This window comes from Dermacentor andersoni, chromosome 10 (assembly GCF_023375885.2).
Source record: "Dermacentor andersoni chromosome 10, qqDerAnde1_hic_scaffold, whole genome shotgun sequence".
Lineage (NCBI taxonomy): Eukaryota > Metazoa > Arthropoda > Arachnida > Ixodida > Ixodidae > Dermacentor > Dermacentor andersoni.
In genome coordinates this window covers 47460144-47474130 of record NC_092823.1, presented here as the reverse complement: position 1 = coordinate 47474130, position 13987 = coordinate 47460144, and the positions used below count along the sequence as shown (strand labels likewise).

Genomic DNA, 13987 nt, shown 5'->3' with positions numbered 1-13987 from the left:
CGCTTTATCATGATAAATTCCGTTTAGGTCCTGTCAATTCCTGTGCGTGGCACTTTTCTAACCAAACAGAATCATCCACGTGCACCTTAAGAGACGAGTGCATTTTCATGGTTAAGCAAAATGGGGCGCACTGTCGACGAGATGATCCATAGGCTACTCTCAACGAACGCCACTGCCTTTTCAGATACCTAAACACCAAAACAAAACGGGAAATAAGTGACAGCGTAACCTAATGAGGAGAGCTGTGACTTGTGTAGTACCGATACAATTTTGTCGCTCGCCAACGAGTCGTCGCACAGTGTTTTGAAAATTCCAGCGTTTCAGACCCATGACCCTCATGACAATGCACTATACATCAACAACGGCGGTTACCATGCCGGGGGAGAGCGCGCTACTCGGCCTAGTCTGGCGTGTTAGTCTAGAGTTTGCTATCAATTCGCCGGGTCCTCCGAACTTCAGCACGGTTTGTCGGACAAACATCGCCCGCACTCCATGGCCTATGTTGCATTCGGTAGCGCACAACGCCCTACGTGAGAGTCGAGCACGTTTCGAGGGCGATAACTACACACAAAACTAAAAACAAAGCACAAAACGAACAAGACCCATGGTACTCTACGGGACGGCGTATTTTCCATACTAACCAGCCAACTTCGTTCACCGCCTCGAGGTCGCGCCGTGGTGCATTAAAAACTCCAGCGCATTAGCCCCATAGGCAGTGTGCTGGCGAGTCACCCACGCATGGGATCTCAAGTTCTAACTTCGAGTCGAAGTGAAAAGGTAGACGAAACCTGCGGCACTTCGAAGCACGCGGTACGAGGTACGCGGTACGCCCATAGCATTAGCATTCGAATATATCATCGAATCTTCTTATCATTCGCGTCAAGCGTTGCTTGTTTCACAACTCGCGCGCGGCCCGCATTTTTGCCTCTTTGATTCGGTGGCCGCCTGATTCTGATAACGTAGTGCTGTAAGCACGACCACCCTTGCCGAACTCGTTCTTGAATTTCGTGCTCTAATGACGTTTCTGGCCAGAGCGATCAGATCGTGCGCTTGCTGCAAAGACTAGGGTGTCGCCACCGTCGCTTGATAGAAACAGAATCGGGTACGTACTCGCAGTTTTTTCGAGGCCTGTCATTACCTTTACGTCGCACCCGACAGTATCCATAGCACTCTGCCGAGTGACGCACACTGCTGTATCCCTCAGTTCATCTGCAGGATGGCGGACAACGTCGTCGCCGTGCTATTTAGCTACCTCGATCGAGTGTCACAACAGGATCTTTTGTCGCTGGACGCCGAGAACATAGAAGGGCTACCGCGGCTCGGCAGCCTGCTGCCAGAAACAGCCGTCCGAGAATTCCAGCGCATGCTCGCAGATAGTGGCAGCACGAGTCATTTCTTGCAGCGTGTCGCCTGGCTCATGTGTTGGCTGATGGAGCGGAACAAGATTCGCCCATGGCTGCTCTACCGTTTCGGTGCCTCATTCTTGCAGGCCAACCACGCCTCGCTTCTGGAGGTCGTGGCGAGTATACTCAAGCCTCCCGGTTGCCGTATGACAATTAAAGTGAGGCACCGAGGAGGAGCCTACTACGCCTGCATGATAAACGGTTGCACGTCTCCAGTCTGCGTGGGCAACGTAGTTATGTGCTTGGTCTTCTGGCACGGCCAGTCGTTCGCGGCCGCGTATGTTGGCCGAGTCGCCCACCAGCGCCAACTCGCGGACGCCCTGCATTACGCCCTCAACGGCGAAACCGTGGAACTCTTAGAAGGCCTTCACACAGACCTCGGAGCCGCGTTTCGTATGGGATGCCGAAATTTGATCAATTCAGTCACCTATCGCAGAGCTGCTGGCCTGACTGTCGGTGAAGAGTATTTCGTGCCACAACAGCAGCATTCCAATGTACCCGGCAGGCACCCAGGTAAGAGAAAAAAAGGCTTTTATACTGATAATCAGCAGCCTGCCTAGGCCAAGCGCCTGCTTCAGCTAAACCCATCCCACATTGAAAGAGATTAGCCTAATTCATGGCCATCTAGACTTTCGCCACCGTTAACAACATTCTTTTATGTTGATACTTCTGCAAGAGACGTCTATTTAACGAAATACTACAAATCTTTCTTGCGCTGGCTATATTTAACTAATTGCGAGTTTGGCGTAAGACTGGTGGCGTGTTTTCCTGCCAGACCTTTTATTGTGAAACATGATTATGCTGCTTCTCGCTTCGGTACTTGAGTTCACGCTGTATTCATTTTTTCATTGCCCCGTGGCGTTCACTGTGCACTTTTTTTCTCTCTATCTAGGCGGATTTCTATGACGAACGGAAAAAAAGGGCGCATGGCGGCGATTGTTCGAGCACCGTATCTGCAAGCAGGAACTTGAAATGGTACAGGCCGTGCCTCACGGCTGATTTCCAGAAGGCAGCCTGCAGTGGTTCCAGGGCAAGACTTGTCAAGCGCCGGGCGCCGGATAACTCATTTTCGCCACGGGTGCAAGGATAGCTCTTGACAAGCAAATTGCACTGGCGGACCGCTACCGGAAAGACAGCAGATTTCACACGGCGCGGCTGGTGTACGTTCTTTGTCAACAGCTTCGATACGGCGTGGAATTGTGACCGCAATTGCTTTGACGCGGCCTATTGCAGAATACCGTGGAAGGTGAACTGCACTATCCAAGCCAGACACTAGCCTTAACAGGCCGGTTCCCTTCTGCGCCCTTCGAACAGCAAGACGCGATTCAAGAGCGCTCCTGATAAATGTGTGGGGTCCGCGCGCGAGGTGGGTATTTGTGACGTCGCCGCGAAGATAAGCGGCAAAAAAAATTGTGAATGTGACATGAATGACGCCAGCATTCGTATGCTTACTAGCTGTTTTCATCATTGACAAAAAAATAAAAACAATTTTATTACAACCATGAAACTGTCGCACACATTGTGTGGCGAATGCTCAAATTTGCGAGATTTATTGTTGCAAAGCGACAACTAATCTTCCGGAAAGGTATTACTGCATTGCAAGGCAAGTCCCTATCACTGACGTTATCGCGCAGGCGTATTTTTTTTTACAGCGAAGCTCTATATGCATAGTTGGATAGCTCTGATAAACAATGTGTCCGCGGGAAAGAACCGTGTAGAACGGAACCAAATGTATAGTCGTCCAACCATAGATAAAAATTCAGCAAGAGGGGAGACTCGGCAAAAATTGGCAACAGGAAACGCGTCACGCCTAGCGTTAATCCCTTACATTAGCTGACGCGAGCATGGGGACAAATGTGAAATAAATTTGGTCAGCATTTTATTGCCTTTTATTTCCCGCTAGAACTAAAATAGTTGGGACTATATATGAACTTGCAATTTGCGGCTTAGTTTTCTTGCGTTCCCTAGCAACAAGCTATCGGCACGACAGGCTCGCCAGAGACGCCACCGAAGCGAACGAAGACGGCGGCGCATGTAAGGTTCACGTGTTCGGCGACCCGTCTCTTTTGGATGTGGCCTGCTTGTGGGGCTTCCTGCGTGTTCTTGCGTTCCTTGTGGCCTTTGACATGCAGCCAATGCACTATTGAACTAGGCCAACTGAGAAATTTCGCTTGACAGTCTGTGACCCATTTCAAGCAATTTACGATTTTACGGCACGCGTAGCGAGACTTGTGACGCAGCTATCGAAAATTAGCTTGGCCGTCCTGGCGTAGTTCGAGTTAACGACTCGTACTGGGAGAGAGAGAGAGAAGAATACAGGAAGGCAGGGATGTTAACCAGTCAATAGTCTGGTTGGCTACCCTACACTGGGGGAAGGGAGAAGGGGAAGAGAAAGAAGGGAGAGAGAAGGTGTAGGTACGTGTACGGACAGCACTTCAGTTAAAGTCGCTCGAGCAAACCAGAAGTTCTGAGAAAACACAAAAGTGCCTTCACTGCCTTCTGAGCCGGGAAATGTTCACAACGAGTACCGGTAGTATTACGGCACGCTCGCCGCACCCGGCTCTGTGACGCAATTAGTTTCGCGTGTACTGAATCTTACAGGGACAACTATTGGCACTTTCTGTGATTCCTAACATATTAACATTGCTTAAAATAACTTTCGTTACTTTTTCGGATACTTTTGAGACACGCTCACCGCACCTGGCGTTGTGACCCAGTTAGGAAATAGTAGCTTGGTCTTGTTGAGAAAGTAAGTTTCGCGTGTACTGAATCTTGCTGGGACAAGTTCGTGACGCATTCTGTGACCCCTAGCATTTTTGTAACTTCATTACTTTTAGGGTACGCTCTCCGTGCCTCGCGTTGCGACGCATTTAGCGAAAAGCAGCGTGCTCGTGGTGAGAAAGTTTGCGGCGTACGCAATCTCAGTGGGACAAGCTTGTGACGCTTTTTGAGGCCCCGCAAGAACATATACCTTTCTTCGATACTCACCCTTGCGGAAACTTCACGAGTTATTGACAGAAGTGAGAGCACTGAAGAGTGTGTTCCTTGCGCCGGCATAACGCGCAGAAGATAATGCCGAGAAGCTCAAAAACTAACAACTTTGAAAATTCTGTCTTCTGAACGACTAAAAACAGGCTTTGCACCCACGCATTTGTCTTGAGCGCGAGCACAAGCAATTCTGCCAGCGTCCGGCTGGGAACCTGTCTATGTAGCTTACCATCGCATCGGCTGTGGTGACGTTGTTTTGTAAACCCAAAGTCGCCCTTGTATTTCTCCTTTTAAGTGCAGGGAATACTGACCGCGAAAGAGGAGTGCTTGTACATGAGATGTTCTTATATTTTATGGTATCGTCAGGGATGTGTCACGTATTTCCTACGCCGTGTGTACATAGAAGCGAATTGTTTTAGTTTGTAATGTCACCCACTGACGACTTTCGCACGCTCCGCCTCTACACGTAGTATCCCTAAAATGTCTAAACACCAAAATGACACATGCTTGCAATTTTTTCAGCTGATGCCGTCGGTTAGAGCTTCGTACGACAACTACTGCTGCTTACCTTGTGCCACAACTGTGGATCAAACCGTAAAAAGCCCGGGACGAGCATATATATAGAGCGAGATAAACATTTCCTCTTAAACAAGGAATCTTCCGTCTGCTTTATGAAATTGCACGCGCCACAAATTCCATGGAGGTATGTAAAGATCGTTCGCAACCATTTTTTACGAGATAATGAAACGATCCTGCACCAAGACCGCGCGTGGTTTAGGAGCACAAGCAAAAAAAATTCATAATCCATTCTATTCTGTGAAGGTGGATGACCATGGATGGTGATGCGATCGACGTTGAGTGTCGGAAGATGCGCCGGCCCATGCGCGTACGCGTAACCTTGCGTCACCAAGAAACGTGTAACCGCACCTTTTAGCAGAACCTGTGTCCACGCGTTGTAGTGAACCGAGGCACGTTATCCTTTATCAGCGCCTCAAACTCAGCCCCTAACACGTGCCTCAGACTCGGAATTCCCCAACGTTTTCATGTGGAAAGCATCGCGTCAGCATATGCACCGCAGTCTTCCGTCGCTCTTCCGACCGTATGCTGTTGATTACCAAGAGGTGGTAATCGAAGCATAGGCGATTACATACTCGGCAGCTTGGTCCGAAGTTGAGATCGGGAAAGTCTCTTCGGAACCCGGCACTGTGCCCTCGTGGCGTCGCCATTCTCGGCGTCGTAATATGGTTCATCGGCTCTTGTTCGTGGTCTACGTGCCACATCACGGGCTCGCTCTTCTTCTCGGTCCGTTGGGTCGGCCCGACGTCGACGGTCTCTCTGCCGCCGCTGCTCCCGCTCTCGCTCCTCTTAGATACGCTGCCCTTTGGGCGTAGGGATCCCGGTTGGCCTTTACATAGCAATAGTGGAGCGAAATGGTGCCAAAAATTCTCCTTGGTCACCTTATGAGCCGCCCAGTGCGTCACGCATTGCGTCATACATTTATATTTATACAGCTGCGACGGAACGCCGTTTTAGACGCAGGCGGCCGTTAAACCGAGCTCCGACATGAATGGCGAAATGCGTTTGTTTTTGTTGTTGGCTGTTTTCCTCTGACTCTTTAGGGGAGAGTTTGCAGGGGAGCACCTTTCCGCGAGGACGCCACAAAATCCGGGATGCTCGCGATATACAGCTTCACTGTAAAAAAATGCCGCGCCGTTGTGCGCAGCGGCTTAACGCGTGCCAGCTGCGTTAGTGTGATTCCGGTGTTAATCGCTAGCACTTGGTGCGCTGCAGGCAATTCGGCCGCTCGGCTCCACGGGAGCGTCCGCTCTTATTGAATGTTTTTCCCTACGCGCCAACTGCAAAGGGGGCTTCGCTGAAGACAGCGGATTCACTCGCCTTTGTCGTCTCGTGCGCTTCGGCCAGAATATCTGCATTTCCATTACCTTGTTTGCTTTGTTATTGCATGGTCGCGCCAGTACTGTGCTCTCTAAATACTACTAGCTTTCCTTATAGTGTTGATTTTATAGATGCCATCACTACGACCGCTACAAAGCTTATATATTTATTGTATCTTCTATCTAGCCCCCAAATGTGGTGGTCCGCTGGCTGATGCGTTGCGCTGCTAAGCTCGAGGTCACGAGTTCGATCATAGCCCTGGCCCCGCATTTCAATGGGGATGACATGCAAAAAGGAACTTGTAGATTGGTTTAAGTGCTCGTTATATAACCTCAGGTTGGCAATTATAAACCGCTGTCTACTACTACGGCGTGCCGGGTAATAATACCGCGGTTTGGGCACAAAAAACTCAGAATTATCCCCCCTTATATTTTTGTGAATAACTACAGCTGTCGCACCTAGGAACACCATATCGTTAGTCAGTCATGAAACATCATGCAGAGTAAGTAAAGAAGAGTCCGTCGATCTTGGGAAACCAAGCGCAATCGATGGGTTCATAGGCAGATATTTGCGTGAATTAAGCTGCATTGTAGCAGTTGTAGCAATTAAGCTGCATTGTAGCAATGTACAATTTAAGCTTTGCTCATACTTACAGTCAATTCGTGATGCACATACAAGACTCTTGACCCGAACAAATTTTCATATCTTCACTTAAGAACGGTTTTTGTCGTGCATTACTTGCACAAGGCTCTGTTATGTTTCCATGTTGCCAAGTACGGCACCCACCATTTTCATGCAGCCAAATCTTAATAACGCATTCCGAAGCATACATTTTGCTTCTCTTATTTTTTTTAGCTGAGCATGATACTCTTTCAGTTCAGCGCACTTTCAGACTACCGGAAACCGCTTGGAAAGCCTCACTTCATCAGCCTAAGAACAAAAATAACATTATTAAAAAGCGAAACAAAACCTGCCACATTTTATGGCACTGTTTCACCTGCCTTTTCGGTTTTTTGTTTGTTTAGCGTTCCAACTACCTATACGGTGAATCTTCAGCAAACACAAGCTTCTCAATATTCTTTTTTAGTTTATTAAACATGTGACGCCCGTAGAGAACACAATGCCTTAAAAGTGGTGATCGAAGCAAAATTTGTCGTTTTGGCGAAGGTCCCCCATCAACTAGTACTGCTACCTAGGGAAGGAGAAAAAATATATAAGAGTTGAGTTAGGCTGAGCAGATTAAGATGTCCGGGCGATTTGTGTCATGGTAGTAGTAACCAGTTTTAATTGGCTTGAGAAGGGCAGCACGGTGGCTTTGCACTGCGTAATTCTGTCTACGTTGGCCACTAATTTCGTCTGCTCTTGTGCAAGACGTCCCAAATATTTCACAACAGTTGTAAACCTGTGCTAGAGTGGGTCACGGTACAGACTGAAATATAGGCGATGGCACATTGATGCCAGTTTGGTCAACTTCTTGGTAATAAAACGAACGACGTTCAATGATTCGAGGCATATTCTCCTCGTGCACAACTCTTGCCGTGGCGAAAACTAGAAATTTACTGTAGTAATTCAAATAAGGACAAATTGTCATGGAAACCAAGGATCTCACATTCAGCGACAGAATTTCTGTTTGCACATCTAGGATTCATAGTATCCAAAGGAAGCTGCTCTTAGGTTACATGCAGAAAATATTTTCGTTGCATCAGTTCAATTAATGTTGCTGTTGTGCTTCACTAATAATGCCCCCTCCCACTACCCCTTCTCTATTATTATATTCTTAATCTCTCTGCGATGCACATCAGGTCACAATAATAGATAAACAAGAAGCAGTACAATGCAGCTTTCTTCATTTCGTTCAAAGGATCTACCATTGACCGCCAGCCTTATATTCCATTACTCTCTTTCCGCAAGAAGAAATCACGCATTTTTCTTTTTCACAAATATATATCACAGCGCATCTCTCCGCTCCTTGAGCATCCACCCGGCGCTTTATCGTTAACGTAGCTAATGCAGGTTTACGCAGGGGAGAAGAGGTAATGTAACGCACCATAAACCCATCACGTGCTTACAATTCCTGCTAGCTAAATTGATTGTAATATCATCATCAGCCTGGTTACGCCCACTCCAGGTCAAAGGCCTCTCCCATTCTTCTCCAAGTACCCCGGTCATGTGCTAATTGTAGCCATGTTGTCCTTGCAAACTTCATAATCTCATCCGCCCACCTAACTTTCAGCCGCCCCCTGCTACGCTTCGCTTCCCTTGGAATCCAGTCCGTAACCCTTAATGACCATCGGTTATCTTCCCCCTTCATTACATGTCCTGCCCATGCCCATCTTTCTTTTTTGATTTCAACTAAGATGTCATTACCTCGCGTTCGTTCCCTCACGCAATCTGCTCTTTTCTTATCCCTTAACGCTACACCCACCATTCTTCTTTCATAGCTCGTTGCGTCGTCCTCAATTAAATAGAACCCTTTTCCTAAGCCTCCAGGTTTCTGTCTCGTACGTGAGTACTGGTAAGACACAGCTGTTATACACTTTTCTTTTGAGGGAAAATGGCAACCTGCTGTTCATGATCTGAGAATGCCTGCCAAACCCATCCCAGCCCATTGTTATTATTCTGATTATTTCAGTCTCATGATACCGATCTGGGATCAGTGCATGCCCTCAGTAGGTGTATTCCCTTACCACTTCCAGTGCCGCGCTGCCTATCCTTAACTGCTGTTCTCTTCACGAGACTGGTAAACATTACTTTAATTTCCTGCAGATTAACTTTTTGACCCGCCCTTTTGCTTTGCCTCTCCAGGTCAGTGATCATGCATTGCAATCGGTCCCCTGAGTTACTAAGCAAGGCAATATCATCAGCGAATCGCAGGTTACTAAGGTATTCTCCATGAACTCTTAAGCCCAGTTCTTCCCAATCCAAGTCTGAATACCTCCTGTAAACACGCTGTGAATAGTATTGGAGGGATCGTATCTGCCTGCCTGATTTTTCGTTGCATTTCGCTGTGAGCCCTGTGTTTGCTTTTTTTTCATAGCGAAATTCTGGTATGATGTTACCGAAAGAAAGGTAAAAGAGTAACCAAAACCTACAGAGGCCAAAAGAAGCAACACAGGGCTTCCATCCTGATAATATGAGAGTAGTCTCATATTTCATGCAATGTTCTGCGCTGGCTGCCGGATGGCTCCAATTAGGACACGGTTACCGTGATGTCGGTGCTCGCGCACACGTGAATAATCGAGATGTTTCCGCTGCTGAAGAAAATGCGTTATCGCATTTCACCACAATAACAAAACATACGTCATAACGCATTTAAAAAGGCAAACCGGAAATAGAGAAAACGCAGAAAGAGTGCATCTTATCTGAGATTATCTGCTGCTGCGAGGAACAGACAAGGAGATAGAGGAAGCCCAGTCAATATATTTCCAGTCTCGTCGACTCACCGCTGAAACCGCCGTGCCACGGCCTACTTACTGGAGCAATTGACACTGGCAGTTTAACCAAGTGTTTGAGGTTTATTTGATTCAATACACACTGTAGAATGATACGTGTTGTGAGTGTATACAGGAAGACGTCCGAAAGTGAAATCATTGTAAGGGGACCTTTCATGTGAAGTAAATGTAGAAAAAAATTCGGTAGGGCTTACTTATATACTCAAGTAGAAATGAATGCAAATATTAGAAAAAATAAAACGGCAAGAAACAAAAGCCGTGAATAGCAGCACGGCACATAAGGCGCAACAGCAAAAAAGTAATAAAAATTATATAAAAGGCTTAATGAAAATACCAAAACATCACTAGAGAGTGTATAAGAATGCCAAATGGACCATAATACATATATGCATACTACAGACTCGACGTGATGCAGGGCAGTTACGAATTGTCAGATGCACAGGAACAGATGGAGGACCTTAGAGTTCACATGAATGAAAACAGTTATGGCTTGCTTTTTATTTGGTAAGGTAAAACATTCCGCAGCCTAATAATATAAAATCTAGTTGTTTGAATGCCACAATTGTTACGGAGTCTTGGCAGAATAATTTTCTTTGTAAATAGAATCTGGTGACATTGTGGTTGCTGATGTCAGTTCTGTGCATCAATTGAAGAAGGTTGTGGTTATTGACTAAGTGATAGGCAAATATTCCGACATTACAGTTAACTAAGTCATCAACCCGCAGTATGTTGAGATGGCAAAAGAGCGAAGAGACATGACAATCCCGAGTACTCCATGTAATCGCATGGATGGCTTGATTTTGAGTTGGTAGCAATGGTGTTATGTGTGTTCGTAGGTTAGTCCCCAAGGTGTATTGGGGTAGTTTGAGTGAGTGTGTATGAAGGCATAATAAAGTGTGGTTAGGGTAGGTTGTTGGAACTAATGTCGAGCTTTAAAAAGGATTGTTATTCCATCAAATACCGTATTTCGCACGTGTATAACGTGAAACTTAAATTTTTAGAATCGTCAGTTTCAACATCTAGATAGTTAGTGTTCACGTGTCAGTGTAGCATGCGAATTAATAAATACTGGGGGTACATTTCAGAGATAATTAGACCTTGACCAAAAAAATCATAAACTAAATCATTGAGGGGTTAATAAGTAACTTGTTTCTGTGACACCACGGGGATAAATTCATCGTTAGAGTCTAGTTGGGTTGGTAAAATGGCCAAGTGGGGCTTAGAGCCAGTCAGTATTGTATCCTCAGCATATGCGAAACCTTCAGAATATGAAGAAAGACAATCAGGGAGATCATTAATATATAGTAAAAATAAAAGGGGACCTAGTATGTAGCCTTGAGGGACCCCAATATTGGTGGTTATTGTGGGAGATTGACCAGCCCATATACTGACAGTTTCTTTCCTGGTGACTAACTGAACAATTTTAGGCGGCTAAGAATAATTCCGTACGCAGCCATTTTAGTATCTATTGTGTTATGAACAATGGCGTCGAAAGCTTTGCTGAAATCAACAAATATGGAGCAGACAAAGTTCCCTTTGTCAATTTCCAAATTGCATCTATCAGTGAAAGTTAATAAAGCAAGGTAAGTGGTGTATCCTGGTCTAAAGCCTAATTGCCTTGTATGTGGTATATAAAATTTTCTGACTATAACTGGATAGTCTAACCTTAGTTAGTTTTTTGATTACCTTGCCGAAGAAAGGAAGGAAAGAGATATTCCTATAGTTTTTCAGTGAAGAGTTATCGCCTTTCCCGTATATTGGATTTCTTTGGAATGTTTTAGTGCTTCGTGAAGTACTGCGGATTCAAAAATGAGATTGATAGAAATGAGATGATAAATGAGATTGGCTGGATATGGCTGAATTATTTACATTCATACTAAGAACAGGAATTTGTACTTCATGTGGTGATGTGAGAAAAAGAAAACAGATGAATGTGTTGAATGACGTGAGATCACAAGTGCATCAGGTGGCCAATCGGGCGGAGAATTAGAAAAAAAGTGCTAAATGCGTTGACAGTTTCGGCTCGACCAGAGAAAGTGACATCGTCATGCACAATATTTGTTATTTCAGAGAAGACGTGTTTGGCAAAAAATTAATTCATTAATCACCATTGCTTGTTATTGTTAATTCCGGAACGATTGATTTCGTTCGCATAATAGATTTTTCTTTAGCTTTTTATTAGATTATTATGAATTTTGGAGTATTTATTGCAACGCTGCTGTTACCGTACGTTTCATAGCTGCTGCTTTGTTTTGTTCTTTGTACAATTTTGTTTCCTAATGAGTTCAGTAAGCCTTGAGTCAACCGAAAGCTTTGAGGAGTGGATGATTTTTTTGAACAAGATACTATTCTTGGATACAAGCAGTAATGCATGAAGTAATAATCGCATGAAATTCACTGTATGCTGATTGAGCGCTGTTTAACAATGTAACTCGTGCCGCCACTGTTGGAGATGCGAAGAAACTGCTCCTTGTCGAAAATGGGTTTCGTGTAACAAGAAACATGTTTAAGAGGCTCTTGCTTGAAACGTAAGATGATCGGATAATGATCCGTTATAGCAGTTTGTAAAATAGCAGCACCAGGAGCCGCAAGCCCGTTAATGATTGTATGATTGATTATAGGACCCGGACTTTTAGTACCACGACGAGTTGGTATGTTAATTGGGGACTCGAATCCATAACTATGTAGACAACTTAACCAAAGAGACTACGGTGTTGAGTGGACATTACTTAAGTGAATGTTCATATCCCCCATTATAATGACAAATTTGTATTCTAATGAAAGGGGGGAAAGAACCACGTCAAGCACAGCACATAAAACTTAAACAGGGGAGCAGGGGGATATGTATATGCTATCTATAACGATATTCTTAACGTCGATACCCAAGGATGAGTGGTCAATTTTGATCCATACTGATTCGTAATCTGGGACGTCAAGGTTAAGGTCGGATCTACGTTTATACGTTATAAAGGGAAGGGTGGAAATGGCTGCACCGCCATGGTTGGATGATTTTCGATTACAATGTTCACCTTGTAGCATAGAAAAAAAGTAAAGATTCCAATCGCAGTCACTAAGCCAAGTTTCTGATATACATGCAACCGAAAAGGGGAGAAGTACTTCCGATAGAAGTAACTCGAATTGATGAAAGTGTTCACGCAAGCTGCGAGTGTTGAAGTAAATAACACTGTACTTGGCTCAAAGAAAGGCATCTAGATTGTTTGTAGAAATGTATGGCATGAAGAAATGAAAAACAGGGCGCATGCAGAGCCAACTGCTTAAGAGACGTTGGCTATATAAACAAACATACCCGACAGCTTCCTCACACAGGTTCCTGAGACATACTTCCGGAAGGCACTCAAATCCAACAAGACGACGAGTAAACAACTCGCAGTGGTGTTCTGCGCTCGCGTTCGCTGCCCTACGCTCTGATTGGTGTGTGCACAGCGCAAGCGTTTTCTTTGCAAAGTGGCCCTCTCATTCAAGCGCCAAAGTCCCTGCTTTGTTTAGCGGGTACAACGGGGCAGTGAATATCGAAATGCATAAGTGCAGAGCTCCGCCAATATAATAATAGACGCTGTTAAAAATAAGGGAAAGAAAAAGATGCATGCAGCGTACACCTCAAGGGAAGATGCATTCACTGCTCGTTAGGTTGAATTCATAAATAGTGCTCCTTAAAAAAATGTTTTCTCGCCAGCTGTTTGTTGGTACGATGAAGAAGCGCTCTTTTTCCTATTAGTGAGTGTTACTGCGCAATCTTGATTAGCAACACAAGTGACAACTATTTGATGGTATTTACCATGTAGACCTAATTGCTGGACATTTGTAAGCATCAAACATCGTCTGGGCGCTTTGTTATGGGCCTGACGGGCTGCCCAGGCAGCGCTGCGGAAATGCCGGTCAAAAGAGCTCTCTATGGCGCGCTTTTAGGTTTCGGGTAGTAAAAAACGCGATGCTGTGCTGGTGAACGCATGGCTCCGCGGTATATCTGCTCGTCTCAGCTGCATCGCGGTAGACATTTCGGAGAATTTTGTGCATGGGAGGCATTGTAGCATGCCTTCTATCGCCAAGGAAGCAAAGCGCCGTGCCGTATAGGTGCGCTGCGCACGAGAAATCGCAGACGCAGTTTAGGCGCGCTGCCGTTTTCATGCGCGTGCTGCTGAAGTCGCGCGATGCCAAGCTGCAACGGCAGACTGCTGCAATATGTGTCTACATTCGCTTAAGCACGTGCACTAACTCAGAACCGTTGCC

General features: G+C 45.6%; 1 long non-coding RNA gene across 1 annotated transcript; it reads left to right on the top strand.

Moving 5' to 3' along the window:
- The first annotated feature begins 957 nt into the window (after positions 1 to 957).
- On the top strand, positions 958 to 2910 carry LOC126543154 (uncharacterized). The gene is made up of 2 exons (XR_011890762.1): positions 958 to 1916; positions 2296 to 2910. It is a non-coding gene; the product is annotated as an uncharacterized lncRNA (long non-coding RNA).
- The last annotated feature ends 11077 nt before the right edge of the window (positions 2911 to 13987 follow it).